Source organism: Lepidochelys olivacea, assembly GCF_965140295.1.
Source record: "Lepidochelys olivacea isolate rLepOli2 genome assembly, chromosome: 9".
NCBI classification, from domain to species: domain Eukaryota; kingdom Metazoa; phylum Chordata; order Testudines; family Cheloniidae; genus Lepidochelys; species Lepidochelys olivacea.
Genome location: NC_140419.1, coordinates 4,883,086 through 4,898,824, shown reverse-complemented (window position 1 = coordinate 4,898,824; position 15,739 = coordinate 4,883,086). Strand labels below are relative to the sequence as shown.

The 15,739-nt window shown below is 46.7% G+C and overlaps 1 protein-coding gene across 1 annotated transcript in view; it reads left to right on the top strand.

Moving 5' to 3' along the window:
• Positions 1 to 15,739, top strand: part of LPP (LIM domain containing preferred translocation partner in lipoma) — a 432,571-nt gene that overhangs the window by 16,320 nt on the left and 400,512 nt on the right. Inside the window, exon 2 of the mRNA XM_084639858.1 lies at positions 13,499 to 13,594. The gene's annotated coding sequence lies outside the window, so the exon portion shown is untranslated. The remainder of the gene's footprint in view (positions 1 to 13,498; positions 13,595 to 15,739) is intronic.

The window sequence follows — 15,739 nt, the reverse complement described above, 5'->3', positions numbered from 1 at the left end:
CCCATAAAAGGCCTTGTTGGCCATGCTAATTAATGTTAAAAGTTGTATCTGAGAAATTGGCCCATTTCCAGTTCTATCTGAAGTGCTAGGAGGGTGTTGGTCCCCACTGGGGTCGTGTTTTTTGAGATTAGCATAAATAGCCCTCGCTAATAGTACTAGCTGAACATTTTCCATCCAAGTTTTTCAGTGGAAAATGGCTATTTTTTGACAAAACAAACACTTTTGGAAAAAAAGGTCCCGCTTCACTGAAAATTTTATGAACAGACAAGGTTTTTGGCCACAATCTGAAAATTTCAACAAAGTGGGGGAAAAAAATTGTCAATATTTGTAGTCAATAAAAAAAAAAATTATTTCCAAACTACCTTTACTCTCTAATTAATGATGGACTTTGATTACAGCAGCTGGGATTCCGAGGGTTTGGTTCTGTCAGCAGTTGGTTTCAGATATGTATTACCCTTGATTCACATACCCAGTGCCTGGTGATATGATGGAAAGGTCTTCATTACCCGCTCTCTGTTTGCCTCCATTTGTAATGTGCCCATCACAGTGGTACCTGTTGAATAGGTGCATGCACTTGCTTTTATGTGCCTAAAGGTTTGGGTAACAGTGCTTTTATTGTACACTGAGATTTTTGTTTCAGTCGACTCAAAATCAAAGAGCCTGGAGTGGATTTTGAACCAAAAAGCTCCTTATCTTATCCCTGATCCCCTAAGTCATCCAGTCTCCTAACAGGATGGTTTTTATCAAGTATCAGAGCTTTGTCTTAGTTGAGAGCTTTAGAAAACTAAACAGGCATCGGCAAATTTCCATGAAGGCTCTCCTCTGAAATGCAGACATTGATTGCCTTGTCGAGTTTGAGCAGGTCACACTTGTTTGCTGTTCCTTGATGACAAGTCTTTTGACCTCTGTAAAGTATGAATACTGATAAGTGCCAGGTAATAGGTTAGTGTGTGCGGGTGCAGGGGTGGGGTGGGTGGAGCTATGGGGAAGAGCTGTATTAGACGTTGGTGCTGTGGTCAGTGTGTAGGTGTGTTACATTTACATGACTGACATGAAATATAGACAGCCCGGGCTGTTCCCCACGGTTCCCCATAGACCCCTCCTGCTCTCACTAAAAGAGAGAGCTGTGATATCTCATAGGCCTAAGGAAGAGCCCTGTGAAGCTCGAAAGCTTGTCTCTGGCAGAAGTTGGTGCAATGCAAGATGTTCTCTCATTCACCTTGTCTCTCTAATATCTCAAACATTACTCAGTGCCCACTCTTGACCAGTGCTGATTTGTTAATGGCAACCTGGGTCTCAGCTGTCTCTAACATTTTCTAGTGCAGTACCTGGTCTGTGTCCTTTGGACTTGGCTCTGTATGATGCCCTCTAGAGTGAGATTGACAAAGCGCGTTGCTAAACCACTCATGGTAAAGTGAAGCGTTTGTCCTCCTCCCCAGTTCTATTGATCACCTTTCTTTCCTTTCCTTTCCTCTCTGAGTTCTATGTTCCCTTCTCTGATCCTTCCCCCTTCTGTCCTCTGTCCCGGACTCCACCTCTGCAATCAGTCACCATCCGAGACACCATGTGTTGCATGTCTGTTTTGGAGGATGTTGCATGCTAGGCCTGGCAGGCTGTGGAGTCAGCATTCTAGGTGGAGCATACCAAATGGTGGGTCATTGGGAGATCTCCCTCTCCCAAGTTTTCTGCAGTTCCCTATTCCAAAAATAAAAATCTGGTTTCACAAAGTGGTTACTCTAGTACTGGTGGCTAAATGCCAGTTGGCACGTACAATATGCTAGAGTAGGAGTAGGCGAGGATAGCTGTTAGTGAAGTGTTACATGTATGTGACACATGCTTGAATCTGGAAATTGAGATGCAAGAGTGATTAAGAGACCTGCCTTCCAGTGAAAGTTTTGGTTCCCTTGGCATGGAATAGAAGTGAGTGACACTTACATATCAAGACAACATGGGGTATTCACTATTTCACAGCTGAGCGCTTGGGTGCAGGAGAGTTGAAGGATTCAGTCTGGCAATCAGTTGGAAGAACATGAAGTGTTAGTGGCCATGAAAACCCTTACAGCTGAAAAATTATCAAATACGTTAGTGAAAACCAAAAACTTAGAGCTAGCTGTGCTTCTCTTGGTTGCTTGCAGTGGCCTACATATGGGTTTTTTTTGTTTATGTGCAATGGTGCTTACAGTAAGGAAGAGGTTAGACTGCAAAACTGCCCTCTCAACACTGGCAGAACCTGTCTGGATGGCTAAATGCCATTGTGAATCTCATATTAGTACTGTGTGGGGTGAATCCCCATCATTGTGAAAGCTTGCAAGTGTCCCTTTGATGCCTATAGGAGTTGAGCATGACGTGAGAGGAGTTAAATTTAAGTTCCCTTTGTATCTACAGTCTAGGAATCATACTCCCCAGGTCAGTACAAAGATATCTAACTGAAAATGATCTGGGTATATGAAACAGCACAGGAAAAATCTAATGGAATTGGACTCCATTGAATATAGTTAGTCCTCTGACTGATTGAATTTCATATTGAAACTCTTCTGCTGACAGTGGTCAGTGGAGGTTAGGGGATATACAGCAACACTGCAGTGACAGGACCTATAGATTGGCACAGTCAGAAATGGGAACCACTCTTTTGCATGTCACCAGCGTAGAGGTAGGGGGAAGAGTCAGCAGCAGGTAACACAAGGGACAGGAGACGTTCAGAACACTTAAAAATAGATTAAGTCAGAGCTGGGTCTCTAAGACTGTTGAACCGAGGTCAGGGACTCTGCACTGGGCACCTGAAATGTTCAAAGAACCTCTGTGCCTATGATAAAACACAAATTAGAAACTGACTCAATGAGGCTTGTGCACCCTTATGAAGGACACTTGTGACAAGTGCCTACATCATTCCATGGTAGAATGAGAGGAGTTAAATCACTGGATACTTCTCATCAGCTCTCTGAGCAGGATTCAAAAGGGAGAGGTGCAGAGACACCCCCTCCTTCACTGCTGGTATTACTTTCGGAAGCCAAGAGAAATTAATGGTCATGATCCAGAGGGTGGTCTATAATTTGCTTGCACAAAACATGCCCAGAAGTATGCATTCTGAATCTTCGCTCATCCCTTAGTGAAAACCCCTCCCCGAACCAGCTGGGAAGTCTGGAGCACCAGGCACCTCTGTGTGGAATAGGCAATGAACATAAGAATGGCCAGACTGGGTCAGACCAAAGGTCAGTCCAGCCCAGTATTCTGTCTATTGACAGTGGCCAATGCCAGGTGCCCCAGAGGGAGTGAACCTAACAGGTAATGATCAGTGATCTCTCTCCTGCTATCCATCTCCACCCTCTGACAAACAGAGGCTAGGGACACATTGGTGTGTAGCTGATGCATAAAGAGGAGGGTGGTTTTCCTGTCCCCTCAGACCTGTCACCTCCTGGAGAAGAGTCATTTACTGATACGGGAAAGCAATATGTCATCTGGGAGGTGTCCCTTTACCACCTGGCTGATTGAGGCAGGCTGGAATGTGACTGTTTGCACTGGGCAATGGCCCATGCACAGCAAAAGTGCTGAGTTAGGGGGTTAGGAATATGATCTCTTTCCGTTCTTGTACGTCGCTGCTTCTGCTGTTACATAAGTTTGGCTTTCTCCATTGCAAGGGCCATTTTGATCTGCAGGGGTGATTGCAGTGACCTGGGCCTTTTGTTTTATTTCAGCAAATAGGTGTCAGACAGGGAGGAAGGGGGAACGCAACCACCTACAAATGTCCGCTGCAGCTTAGTGTCGAGATGCGTTAGACAGGAGTGAACAGGTGGGAGGCTGTGCTGGATTACTGCTCAGATTGTGCTCTTCCCTGGTAGAGGCAGTTGGCTTCAGCTTTCTTTGTGATCCTAAGCTCCATGACTGTCCTGTGGACATTTTTATGCGCACATGTTTCCCTCCATGGGGGCAAAGGCTGAGTCAAGCCCCATGTGCTGTCCCTCCTGCTAAACCCGAACTATACCTTTTAATGCAATCCCCCGCCATTCCCAACATGATAGATGGCACTGTTAGACACTTCAGAAGGAGGGCTGCATTCTTAGACACGGCAACTGCTTCAGAGCCCACTCAGGTTGATGGGAGTTCTTCCATTGACTCCCCTGGGCTTTGGATCAGGCCTTAGGTCACTTGTCCCTTTCGCTCTGCTCCAGGTCTGAGCCAAGCATCAGATCTGCAGTGGAGACACGGTGCAGAGGTGTTTCATGTTACAGGCTAGAGCAGGGGTGGCCAACCTGAGCTGGAGAATGAGCCAGAATTTACCAATGAACGTGGCCAAAGAGCCACAGTAATACGTCAGCAGCCCCCGCCCCCCGTAGCTCCTCCCACCCACCGGCAGCCCCGCTGATCAGCGCTTCTCCGTCCCTCCCCGCACCTCCCGATCAGCTGTTCCATGGCGTGCAGGAGGCTCTGCGGGGGGAGGAGTGAGGGCACGGCAGGCTCAGGGGAGGGGGCGGGAAGGGGTGGGGGGGGCAGGGCCTGTGGCAGAGCCAGAGGTTGAGAAGTGAGCACCCCAGGCCCGTTGGAAAGTTGGCACCTGTCGCTCCAGCCCTGGAGTCGGTGCCTAGACAAGGAGCCGCATATTAACGTCCGAAGAGCCTGCATGGGGCTCCGGAGCTGCAGGTTGGCCACCCCTGCGCTAGGGGGCTTTGTCCCTTCCAACTTGCCTCCCTGGAGTTACCTACATGTCGGGTGCTCGCTAGGCTCCAGAGCACAAAGAGTTCAAACGCAACCTCCTCCTCCAGCCCACCGTGGTGACTTTTGTCCTTTGCAATAGCTGACAGCAGATGGGCATTCAGGCAGTGGAGAGGATGGGTGGCCCAGCGCTGTGGAACAGCACATCCCGGCTCATGCTAGGTGCGTGTTGTGAAGGAGCGTAATAATAATAATAGCAGCTCTTAGAGCTGGTCAAAATGTTTTCATTTAAAATAAAAAAAGGACAGTAAGCAGCTTTTTGACGAAAATGGACATTTCTGCTGGAAATGCCCAGTTCTGATTAAGTTTTTCAGGTTTTTGTTAAAGAACTGAAACCCTACAAACATTTGACTTTTTTGACGGAAAACTCAAAAAATAGTGTTGAAAAATAAATGCTTTAATTAAAAAAAAGCCTCTCTGGAAAACAAAATCAGCCCCAGTTCTATTTCTGTGCTGGCTAGGTGTAACCCTTACTTTGCTCACTTGCTTTGTGAGACATCAAAGGAGAGACCTCTGGACTCTGTGCGGGTCTCGCAGGCCTGAGACTCTACCTGAACGAATGGAGCTCCTGGGCCGGTTAGTTTGGACGGAGATTGGGACAGGCGCCAATCCATTGTTTATGGTGCCAGCTGTTTGGAGAATCCGTCTTCTGATCTTGCGGCTTTTGGAGAGGAGTGTTAGATGATAAAGCAAAGCAACTAAGACCATGAACTTTTAATGTAGGCGTTGGGGCCCGATGACCTCATTCTAAGCCTCTCGCTCTGTCTAAGTCTGAAACTATGACAATTTAGTATTAAAATGTCAAATGAAAGAGAATAGCTAATGTTCACTCATCCCAGGGCACTGTGCTATTACTCAGGGGTCGGGGGAAACAGACATTTCTAAACCAGATGTAGAGATTTACTGGTACTACTGAGTGCCTTTTGATTATACTCCTTTTTAGATAATGGGCGATAATGCCTTTAAAAATACGTAACCTCATGAAAGGTTGGTGACGTTGGGAATCAAAGTCGATTGTGAGATCTGGTGACCCATAAGAGTGAGCTGGTGAAATGAAATGTAATTGCTTCAATGAAAGTGCATGAATGAACAAGATTGTCCAGTAGTTTAGGTCCAAAGTTAGAATTTTGCTTTAATAAGAATCTAATATGAAAGCCCCCCAAATTATTTATTTTATAGCACTAAGTTCTTAAGGATTGCCTTGTGCTTATTGCTGTACACAAACGTGGAAAGCAGCAGTCTCTGTTCTGAAGGGCTTAAAATACATACAGATGAAGGAACATTTATTTTGTTCTAATACAAACCCCACTGCTCCTAGTTATGTTCACCTGTATTGTAGTAGGTCTTAGTAATCCTGTTGTACGAGATGCTATACAAACATCTACAAAGAAACACTCCCTGCCCTAAGCGATTGCGATCTAAATAGTATCTGGCTAAATAAGGCATGGGGCTGGGAATCAGGAGATCTGAGTTCTGTTCCTGGTTCTGCCAGTGACCTGGGCAAGTCACTTCCCTTCTTTGTGCCTCAGTTTCCCCTTCCACCCTTCGTCTGGCTTGTCTGTTTAGATTACTGTATAAATTTTCGGGACAGGCACTGTCTCTTGCTCTGTAGACTGCCTGGCACAATGATGTCCCAATCTACCCTATTAATGATAGTCTGTGCAACCCTTTTTTTGGTTTGAGATTGTAAAATATTCCCTGTTGAAACTGAGACCCTGCAACTGGTTTCTTTGTTGGATCAGAGAGGAGTACGAGGGAAGAAGCAAGTGAAACTGACTGGTGTCGTTCACAGTGTCTAGCCTAAGTGAAATGCAGACAATAAATGGTGAGAAGTCAATTCAGCGGTTTTGAAAATAATCTGCTTTCAATAATCTGGGTGTTGATTAGCCACATGGGGATGGGTTTAAGATGTTTAAAAAAATATACAGGGCCTGATTTTGCTCTCAGTTATGCACAGGTGTAAATCAGAATGACAGCTGTTGGCAAACGTAGGTCAGTGCAGAATCAGGCCCAGGATTTTTAGTCTGTCAAGGTCCATTTTAATCAAGGTTCATGATGACTGATCCCTCTTTCCTTCCATACTGCTCCCCTCTGGTGGCTTCCTTTGAACCTCCGGCTCGCTCATTTGTTCCCCGGGAGCCCCTCCCGGATGCACTTCACTTTCCCTCGCTCCTCAGCCTCCCCGCCTGCCTTTCTCCTCCTTTCCTCACCTGCCTCCAGAGGCAGCGGTGTGTACATTTTAAATAACGCCATCTACAATGGGACCTGCATCATACTGGGGCCCCACAAGCTGGCAGCCCTGTGCTTTGAGGAGCGGTCTGCAGAATCACAGCCCCTGACTCTGTCTGCAGAACTGCAGGGAGGGAGAATTTACTGCCATTCTTCCTTCCTGGGACAGAAGGGTGGAGCTGGAGAAAGGAGCCACTCATGGCATGAATGTTTTCCCTCTCTTGGCCCCTTCCGGTTGGGTGCCTGGCTTGCTGGGGCACCCTAGTACTTGTCCAGTGTAGTCTGAGCCCTTCCGTTCTGCGCTGCTCTGAAGGAATGCACTGCGCAATAAATCTATACGGTCCCTTTTTGGGGGACAATTTTATGACCATTGGGAGTAAACCTGAAGCTTTAGTGTAAAGGCGAAGTTGATAATTTGTTCCTGCAGCCAGGTTTGCTGGCTCAGGAATGCAGGCAAGGATGGAGGTGAGGTCATGGTTTACATAGGAAAGCCCTCCTGCCCTTATGTATGCCAAGTCCTGTGGTTGAGATGCTCCTCTTACTGGAGCTAATTTTACCCATCAGCGCGGACGCAGCTGGCCCGTACTGCCTCTGACATCATCCTTCCTTTTGCAGGATGTCCTGAGAGCACAGCAGTGGTGAGTCCCAGCATGTCTGACATGGACACTCCAGTTGTGGTTGATTTAAAAGCCTTAGTTATCAGAACAGCTCGCTGCTGGGCACGATAGATTAGGAGAGTGTGCACTTCATCATGGGTGGAAACCTCCACTGCTGTAAATTAGCATTGACTTCAGTGTAACCGTGCCGATTTACACCAGTGGAGTGTCTGGCCTCCTGGTTTTCTGCAGCAATCCCCCCTCCGAGAAGGCAGAAAGTGAGTGGTAACTGTCACTCTTTGACTCAATTCACTTCCCAACAAGGGTTGGCTGTTGGCAGGAGAAGAAAATCATCCAAAAAAAAAAAAAAGAGAAAACCCACTTCCAGCTTATATTTTTTGCATGATTTTTTTTATTGAATTCTTTTCAGAAAAATTATTATTGTCAATGTGTATAAAATAATATAACCTAATAAACACAGAAACCAAATAAACTTAATAAGGACCCAATCCTGCAAACAGTTACTTGGTGAGTAAGAGTGAAGTTACCCAGATGTGTAATTGTTGACAAGACTGGGCCCTAATACCAGAGAGGCCTAATCATATTGCTCTGAAAGCTTTAGCAAAGCTTTTGACACAGTCTCCCACAGTATTCTTGTCAGCAAGTTAAGGAAGTATGGGCTGGATGAATGCACTATAAGGTGGGTAGAAAGCTGGCTAGATTGTCGGGCTCAACGGGTAGTGATCAATGGCTCCATGTCTAGTTGGCAGCCGGTATCAAGTGGAGTGCCCCAAGGGTCGGTCCTGGGGCCGGTTTTGTTCAATATCTTCATAAATGATCTGGAGGATGGTGTGGATTGCACTCTCAGCAAATTTGCGGATGATACTAAACTGGGAGGAGTGGTAGATACGCTGGAGGGGAGGGATAGGATACAAAAGGACCTAGACAAATTGGAGGATTGGGCCAAAAGAAATCTGATGAGGTTCAATAAGGATAAGTGCAGGGTCCTGCACTTAGGACGGAAGAACCCAATGCACAGCTATAGACTAGGGACCGAATGGCTAGGCAGCAGTTCTGCGGAAAAGGACCTAGGGGTGACAGTGGACGAGAAGCTGGATATGAGTCAGCAGTGTGCCCTTGTTGCCAAGAAGGCCAATGGCATTTTGGGATGTATAAGTAGGGGCATAGCGAGCAGATCGAGGAACGTGATCGTTCCCCTCTATTCGACATTGGTGAGGCCTCATCTGGAGTACTGTGTCCAGTTTTGGGCCCCACACTACAAGAAGGATGTGGATAAATTGGAGAGAGTCCAGCGAAGGGCAACAAAAATGATTAGGGGTCTGGAACACATGAGTTATGAGGAGAGGCTGAGGGAGCTGGGATTGTTTAGCCTGCAGAAGAGAAGAATGAGGGGGGATTTGATAGCTGCTTTCAACTACCTGAAAGGGGGTTCCAAAGAGGATGGCTCTAGACTGTTCTCAATGGTAGCAGATGACAGAACGAGGAGTAATGGTCTCAAGTTGCAGTGGGGGAGGTTTAGATTGGATATTAGGAAAAACTTTTTCACTAAGAGGGTGGTGAAACACTGGAATGCGTTACCTAGGGAGGTGGTAGAATCTCCTTCCTTAGAGGTTTTTAAGGTCAGGCTTGACAAAGCCCTGGCTGGGATGATTTAACTGGGAATTGGTCCTGCTTCGAGCAGGGCGGTTGGACTAGATGACCTTCTGGGGTCCCTTCCAACCCTGATATTCTATGATTGATTCTATGAAATATCAAACTGAGCTGCTTAATATAGGCTCCGCAGTCAATGTTCAGGCACCAAAAGGTGAGCGGCCTGGTTTTTCGGCAGTGCTGAATATCCTGGAATCTCCTTCAAGTCCATGGAAGCTAAAGGAGCTTAGCAGTCCTGAAAATTAGGCCATTTATATTTAGGAACCTAATCTTGAAGATTTTGGCAACGAATCCCAAGCATTGGACACCACGGGTATTAAAGTGTAAGACTGTATCGTTCTAAATCCTCCAGATTTTTAAAGTGTTTTTCATTTCAAATGAAAAGGTCAGATAGAGGTGGCTTGAAGTCTAGGGACAAAGGCAGGCAAATTAGTTTCCCCCCTCCTCCCCAGGCACCTGTCAATCACACACCAACAGACCCCTGTTAATTCACACTGATAACTAACTCATTGAGAGCTTGCTTACACATTATTTTAAGTGTATCGGTGTAGCTAAAGGCAGTACAGTCCCTCCAGTGCAGACATGGTTTCAGTAGGACAGCTGTTCTTTACTGGAAGGGGAGTAAGCTACATTCGTATAAGGCATCTTCATACCTGTGTAATTGCATCTACATTAGGACTTTTACTGGTATCGCTATTTCGGTTTAAAAAAAAAAATCACACCCCTAACCAAAATAGTGACCCCAGTAAGGTTTTCAACTGTCGGCCAGGCCTCAGAATGGATAAATGTTGTAAATTAGCAGAAGAGCGAATGAGATCTATTTTTTTAAAAGGTTTCAGAGTAACAGCCGTGTTAGTCTGTATTCGCAAAAAGAAAAGGAGTACTTGTGGCACCTTAGAGACTAACCAATTTATTTGAGCATAAGCTTTCATGAGCTACAGCTCACTTCATCGGATGCATACCGTGGAAACTGCAGCAGACTTTATATACACACAGAGATCATGAAACAATACCTCCTCCCACCCCACTGTCCTGCTGGTAATAGCTTATCTAAAGTGATCATCAGGTGGGCCATTTCCAGCACAAATCCAGGTTTTCTCACCCTCCACCCCCCCCACACAAATTCACTCTCCTGCTGGTGATAGCCAGCTGATAGCCAGCTGATAGCATAGCTGGTATGCATCCGATGAAGTGAGCTGTAGCTCACGAAAGCTTATGCTCAAATAAATTGGTTAGTCTCTAAGGTGCCACAAGTACTCCTCCTCTTATTTTTTTAAAAGGCTGCTACATCGTACAATAGTTTTGACAATTGCCACTTTAATGGCTGAGATTTTCAAAAGTAACTAGTGGTTGTGGGTGCTTCCATCTTTGAGCGTCCAACACGCGAGACAAAGGGGTTTTATTTTCAGAAAATCTGGAGCACCAGTCATCAGGTTTGTTATCTTGGGCATCCAAAGAAAAAAAAGAAGATGGGCAGTGGCAAACAACATCCCAAGGAAGGGTCTGAGCCCAGGAGAATGTCCCATGGCACAAACCCAGAACGAGGGAATAAACAGCCGACTCCCAGTTGGCTTAGAAACACGTGGAACCCAGCAGCCGACTAGTGTCTGTACGCAGTGGTAACATTTAAAAAATGTTTTCGTCAAACCTGCTGAACGCAAAGTCTGATCGGAACTGTTTTAAAACCAGGTCTGGTCACAGGAGCATTGTCTACACTGGGCTCCCAGTGGCACTAATGCTGGCTCAGCTGAATCAATCTTAGACCTAGTGGGGAATGGTCTGTAGGTTTCCCCATTGCAAATAAGATCTCAGGTCATCTTGCCAGGAGCCTATGGGCAGCACCTAAATTGCATATAACTACATCAGTTTTACATGAAATGTAAACACACACACCCCTAATATTTGCTTGTACTTGTCTCGTCTTTGATGGATGGAGAGCATTTGCCTGTTGGCTGAGTTTATCCGCAATAATTTTTCATCTTTGTCTATACTGTGCAATAAGTTGAAGAGGCCAGTAATGGGCTGCGTTTTAGGCTGTTCTATGTAGTCTGTCTGTGGCTTGGCTCTGCCTGTTTTAAGTTATAGGTCTGGTGACGCCTGCAGTAAGCACTAGGAACGCTGATAACTCTGGTGCCTCTTATCCTGAACATGAGTCAGATCCTGAGATGCATCAGTGCTGGGCTGAGTCACAGGGAGAGCATACTAGGTTTGATCTTGAAAGGTGCTGAGTGCTTTGACCAGTGCAGCAAAGCACAAAGAACTGTGGAAACACAGGGTTGGAAGGGGCCTTGATAGGTCATCTAATCCAGTCCCCTGTACTGAGGCAGGGCCAAGTATTGTCTAGACCATCCCTGGCAGGTGTTTGTCTAACGTGCTCTTAAAAACCTCATACGATGGCGTTCTGCAACATCCCTGGGTAATTTGTTCCAATGCTTAACCACTGTGACAGTTAGGAAGTTTTTCCTAATGTCCAACCTTGCTGCAATTTAAGCCTATTACTTCTTGTCCTGTTCTCTGTGGTTAAGGAGAATAATTTATCACCCTCCTCTTTGTAACGGCCTTTTATATACTTGAAGCCTGTTATCATGTCCCCCCTCAGTCTTCTCCTCTCCAGACTAAACAAACCCAGTTTTTTCAATCTCACCTCTCATAGGTCCTGTTTTCTAGACCTTGCATCATTTTCGTGGCTCTCCCAGTGACTTTTTCCAAGTTTGTCCACATCTTTCCCGAAGCGTGTGGCCTGGAACTGGACACAGCACTCCCGCTGAGGCCTCATCAATGCTAGTTAGCACGTGAATAGTCCCATTGACTTCAGTGGTACTACTTGGGGTGCTTAAAGTTGAGCACATGCCTATGTGCTGTGGATGGATCAGGGTAGAGTGCTGAATACATCGCAGGACTGAGCCCAATGCAAATTAACAACTTTTCCACGCTAGGGGTCTGCTCCTGTTGAAACCCGTGGCAAAATACACCCTTTGATGTCAGTATTGCAGCGTCAGGCTATCGGTGCAGAAAGAAACTACTCTTAAAAAGGATATTTTGCAAATGGGAGGGGAAGGAAATTATCCTCCCTTTGGAATCTGTACCCTTTATAGTCCTGCTGGGGAAGCAACAGAAGAGGTGTCCAGTTTGTGGGAAAACTAGGTGCCTTCCTCTTGCATGACTGTAAACGGTCTAGACGTAACTGCTGGGGTTTTACTACTTGTGATAGAAAAATATTTCCTCGTAAGTAGCACAGGTGAGAGAATTGCAAACCTCAGCTGAGTGGTTCTAGCATCACAGCCACAAATGGAAACCGTGCAGCCTGATGAACCCTAGTGGTGTGTCTCAGCGCACCACACGCAAACACATCGGTCATGTGGGTTGGCCACACTTGGAGTGGCAAAGCCAAGATGAGAACCAGGACTCCTGACTCCTAGTGCCCTGCTCTGACTGGTAAAGAATAACCCCGCTTACTTTTTATGCAAGGGTGAAACTGACACAATCCTGAGTTTTCAGGGCTTCCCCTAGAAGGGCAGCAAAGTGAAATGTATAGGAATTGAGTCAGGTTCACTTTGGAGCTGCGGTCCCGTAGCAAGTAGCAAGAGGACCCGGGATGTGGATCCAGCCGAGTAGGAAAGGGAAAGGCCAACAAAAGCTTCTCCGCTGGTTTCCTTACTTTACTCCTGTTGATGATCAACCGTATTGGTCCCAGAACTGCACTAAGTAATTCCACGTGTGTATTACTCTGACTGTGGAAAATGTTGGGGTGGAGGATCACATCCGGCCTCCTAAATGGATAAGGTGGGGTTTAACAGCAACAGAGCAGCCCAGGTATGCTTGCCAGCTGATCATATTCACTCCCCCCCCCACGTCATTTTTGTCTCCTTTTTCCTCCCCTTCTTCTCAGAAGTTAGCATGGTGCCTCGAAAGTCTGCTTCACTCAGTGTCCTGGCTGGCACTAGTTGTAATCCTGTTCGACTTGCAGACAGTGGGTGTCGCAGAGGAATCCACATACTAAACCTCTATCTGATTTTGCAGTACAAGGGCAATGCTCAAAACATCCCAGAAGTAGTGTGGTTTAAACTGCAAGCTTTGGAAAATAAATTGTTCATCACGGGGGTTAATTGTGTGTCTTTCCAGGGCTGTAGCTCACGAAAGCTCATGCTCAAATAAATTGGTGGCATGCATCCGATGAAGTGAGCTGTAGCTCACGAAAGCTCATGCTCAGATAAATTGGTTAGTCTCTAAGGTGCCACAAGTCCTCCTTTTCTTTTTGCGAATACAGACTAACACGGCTGTTACTCTAAATCCAGGGTTGTGACTCAGGAGGAGACTTCGGAAGGAAGAAACCCTGAATATCTTCAAAGTGCCTTTGTGCATTCATCTAGGAGTGTTCAGCGCCAGAACCGGTACGTAGACCTATTTCTCGTGGAACACGGGCAATTCTGTGCAGGCTTCGCCCCAGGAATTCCAACTCTAGACCCTTGTTTGTGATTTTTCGTAAGGAATCGTAATCACTGAATGGAGAGAGGAGGCTCATTGAAGTTTTAGACCCAGGCACTAACTTTCCACAGTTAACTTTCCACACTTGCCCTGGCACTCGGTGCCTTCTGTGGTGGAGTAGGAGGTGCTCAGTACCTCTGAAAAGCAATTAACGTTCAGAACCCTGGGCTGAGCAGAATTTTAGAGCTTCTGTTGCGCTCACTGAAGTGGGTGTGCTGAGGTCTGACACCAGGTGTGTCTATAATATATGTGAGGGGTGTGTGTAGATGTAAATACCTAAAATGTAGCAGTGAGGATATAGATGAAACATGTATGTGCAGTACACAGTGAAGCGGGAGATCTATAACGTTGAGACATGTATGTGCACGTGTGTAATATATCATCTGTGTGTACGTGAGCGTAAAGTATTTCTATGCATGCACACATGTACTCTCTGTACCTGGAGCCATTTCATAGCTACCAGATTCAGCCTCCTAGGGAAATGCTTCTGGCCAAGATGATAAAAGCCAGCTCCTGCTTTTCTCTGACTTCTGTCTATATTAATTCTTTGTGACCCAGTATTTGCCCTTTGTCTGCAAATGGGAGCAGTCACACGCCTTTGCGTTAACACATTTGACAGCGCATAGTTTCAGTCTGCAAATCTGACAGCTGCTTTTGAAATGCACCAGATCCTCGCCTTCTGCATGGGGGCCTGGCGTTCGCCCTGTGTCTCCCCGTGACGCTGCAGAAGCCCCCCGCGGTGTGCGCGTGTTGCAGCTGTGCGCTCTGTCTGTTGAGACGGTTATGAATCAAATGTACTGACGGATCCTGGTTACGTCATGTCATTTAGGTGAAACTGGTTGTGGCCTGACCCAGTGGCCTAGTGTTAGTGATCCGTACGGCTGTGCAGAGGACTTGGGGTGGATTTTTTTTTTTTCTTTTCAGTCCCCAGGCTTTTGCTTCCCAGGCCAGCACAAGCTGAGCGTGTGCAGGGAAGGAGCAGTTTGTGTTGTACATCAGTGATCTCTGTCTGGGCAGAATTTCTCCCTGGTGTGCTTAGATGCCTTGCAGTCTTCCGTGAAGACAGAAGAGCTGACACGCTAAGTAGACAACATAGTAATGAAAAGAGTAAGGTAAAATTGGAGCAAGGAAAATGGGGGGAGATCCTCGGAGCTGCCCAGGAATGAGAGGGTAGTGAATAGGCCCTTGGGGCATTTTGGTTTCTAATATGCTCATGTCATAAAAAGATGATGCACTTATTTGCATGTAATGCGATGCTTTGCATGCGCTCTCAAGGTGCCATCCTGGCTGTTTATGTGGTTCACTCTGCATGCCACTGGTACACAGTCATTGCTCGGGGGAGATTAGCACTTTATTCCAATCGAATTGGCATTGTTTAAACTTGCTGGAAAGTAGCGCTCCCAAGACAGGCTGCCTGCCAGCCCGGATCGTTACCTTGACCAGGATGGGTTCGGTCCCCGGCTCTCAGCCCGTTTTTCTCTTGATACGTTATCTCTGGTTGAGAGTCCAACCCTTCCCTGTAAAGTCACTGACCCATTAGTCCCATGCTGCAGGCCGAGTGGCTGTAAATCATATCCTGCCAGTCCCTGTGTAAATCAGACGGGCACGTCAACAGCTTGCGTTCCTTCGGGGTGCGTTCCCTTAGCCCCCCACTCGCTGCAGCCTGCGTTCCCCTCGTGGTTGGTAGAGCAGGTGGGTGATTTCTCTCTCGAGCTGACACAGCTAATATTTCTTCTCCCGGCAGACGTGATGGCACTTGGTGCTCATTAAATGTGGCTGGCCCTTTTCCCTATTTGTGCTCTGAGTCCTGATCCACAGAGGGTCGGTGTGCTCCTGTAACAGCTTTTCTAACACCCGCCTCTCTGCTCTCTCTGTGCTGGGCGCTCTGAGGCTTCTGCTGCCCATTTTTTGTGTTTCCTAGTGTCTTGTTCTGCCTTCCTTGGGCAGGTGGTTTTACAGAATCTATCCAGGCACTGATGTGGCCTTTATCACCACAACGGCAGAGAGCCTGCTCCCACTGATTCCAGGGGATTAGCCCTTGAATGGGATAG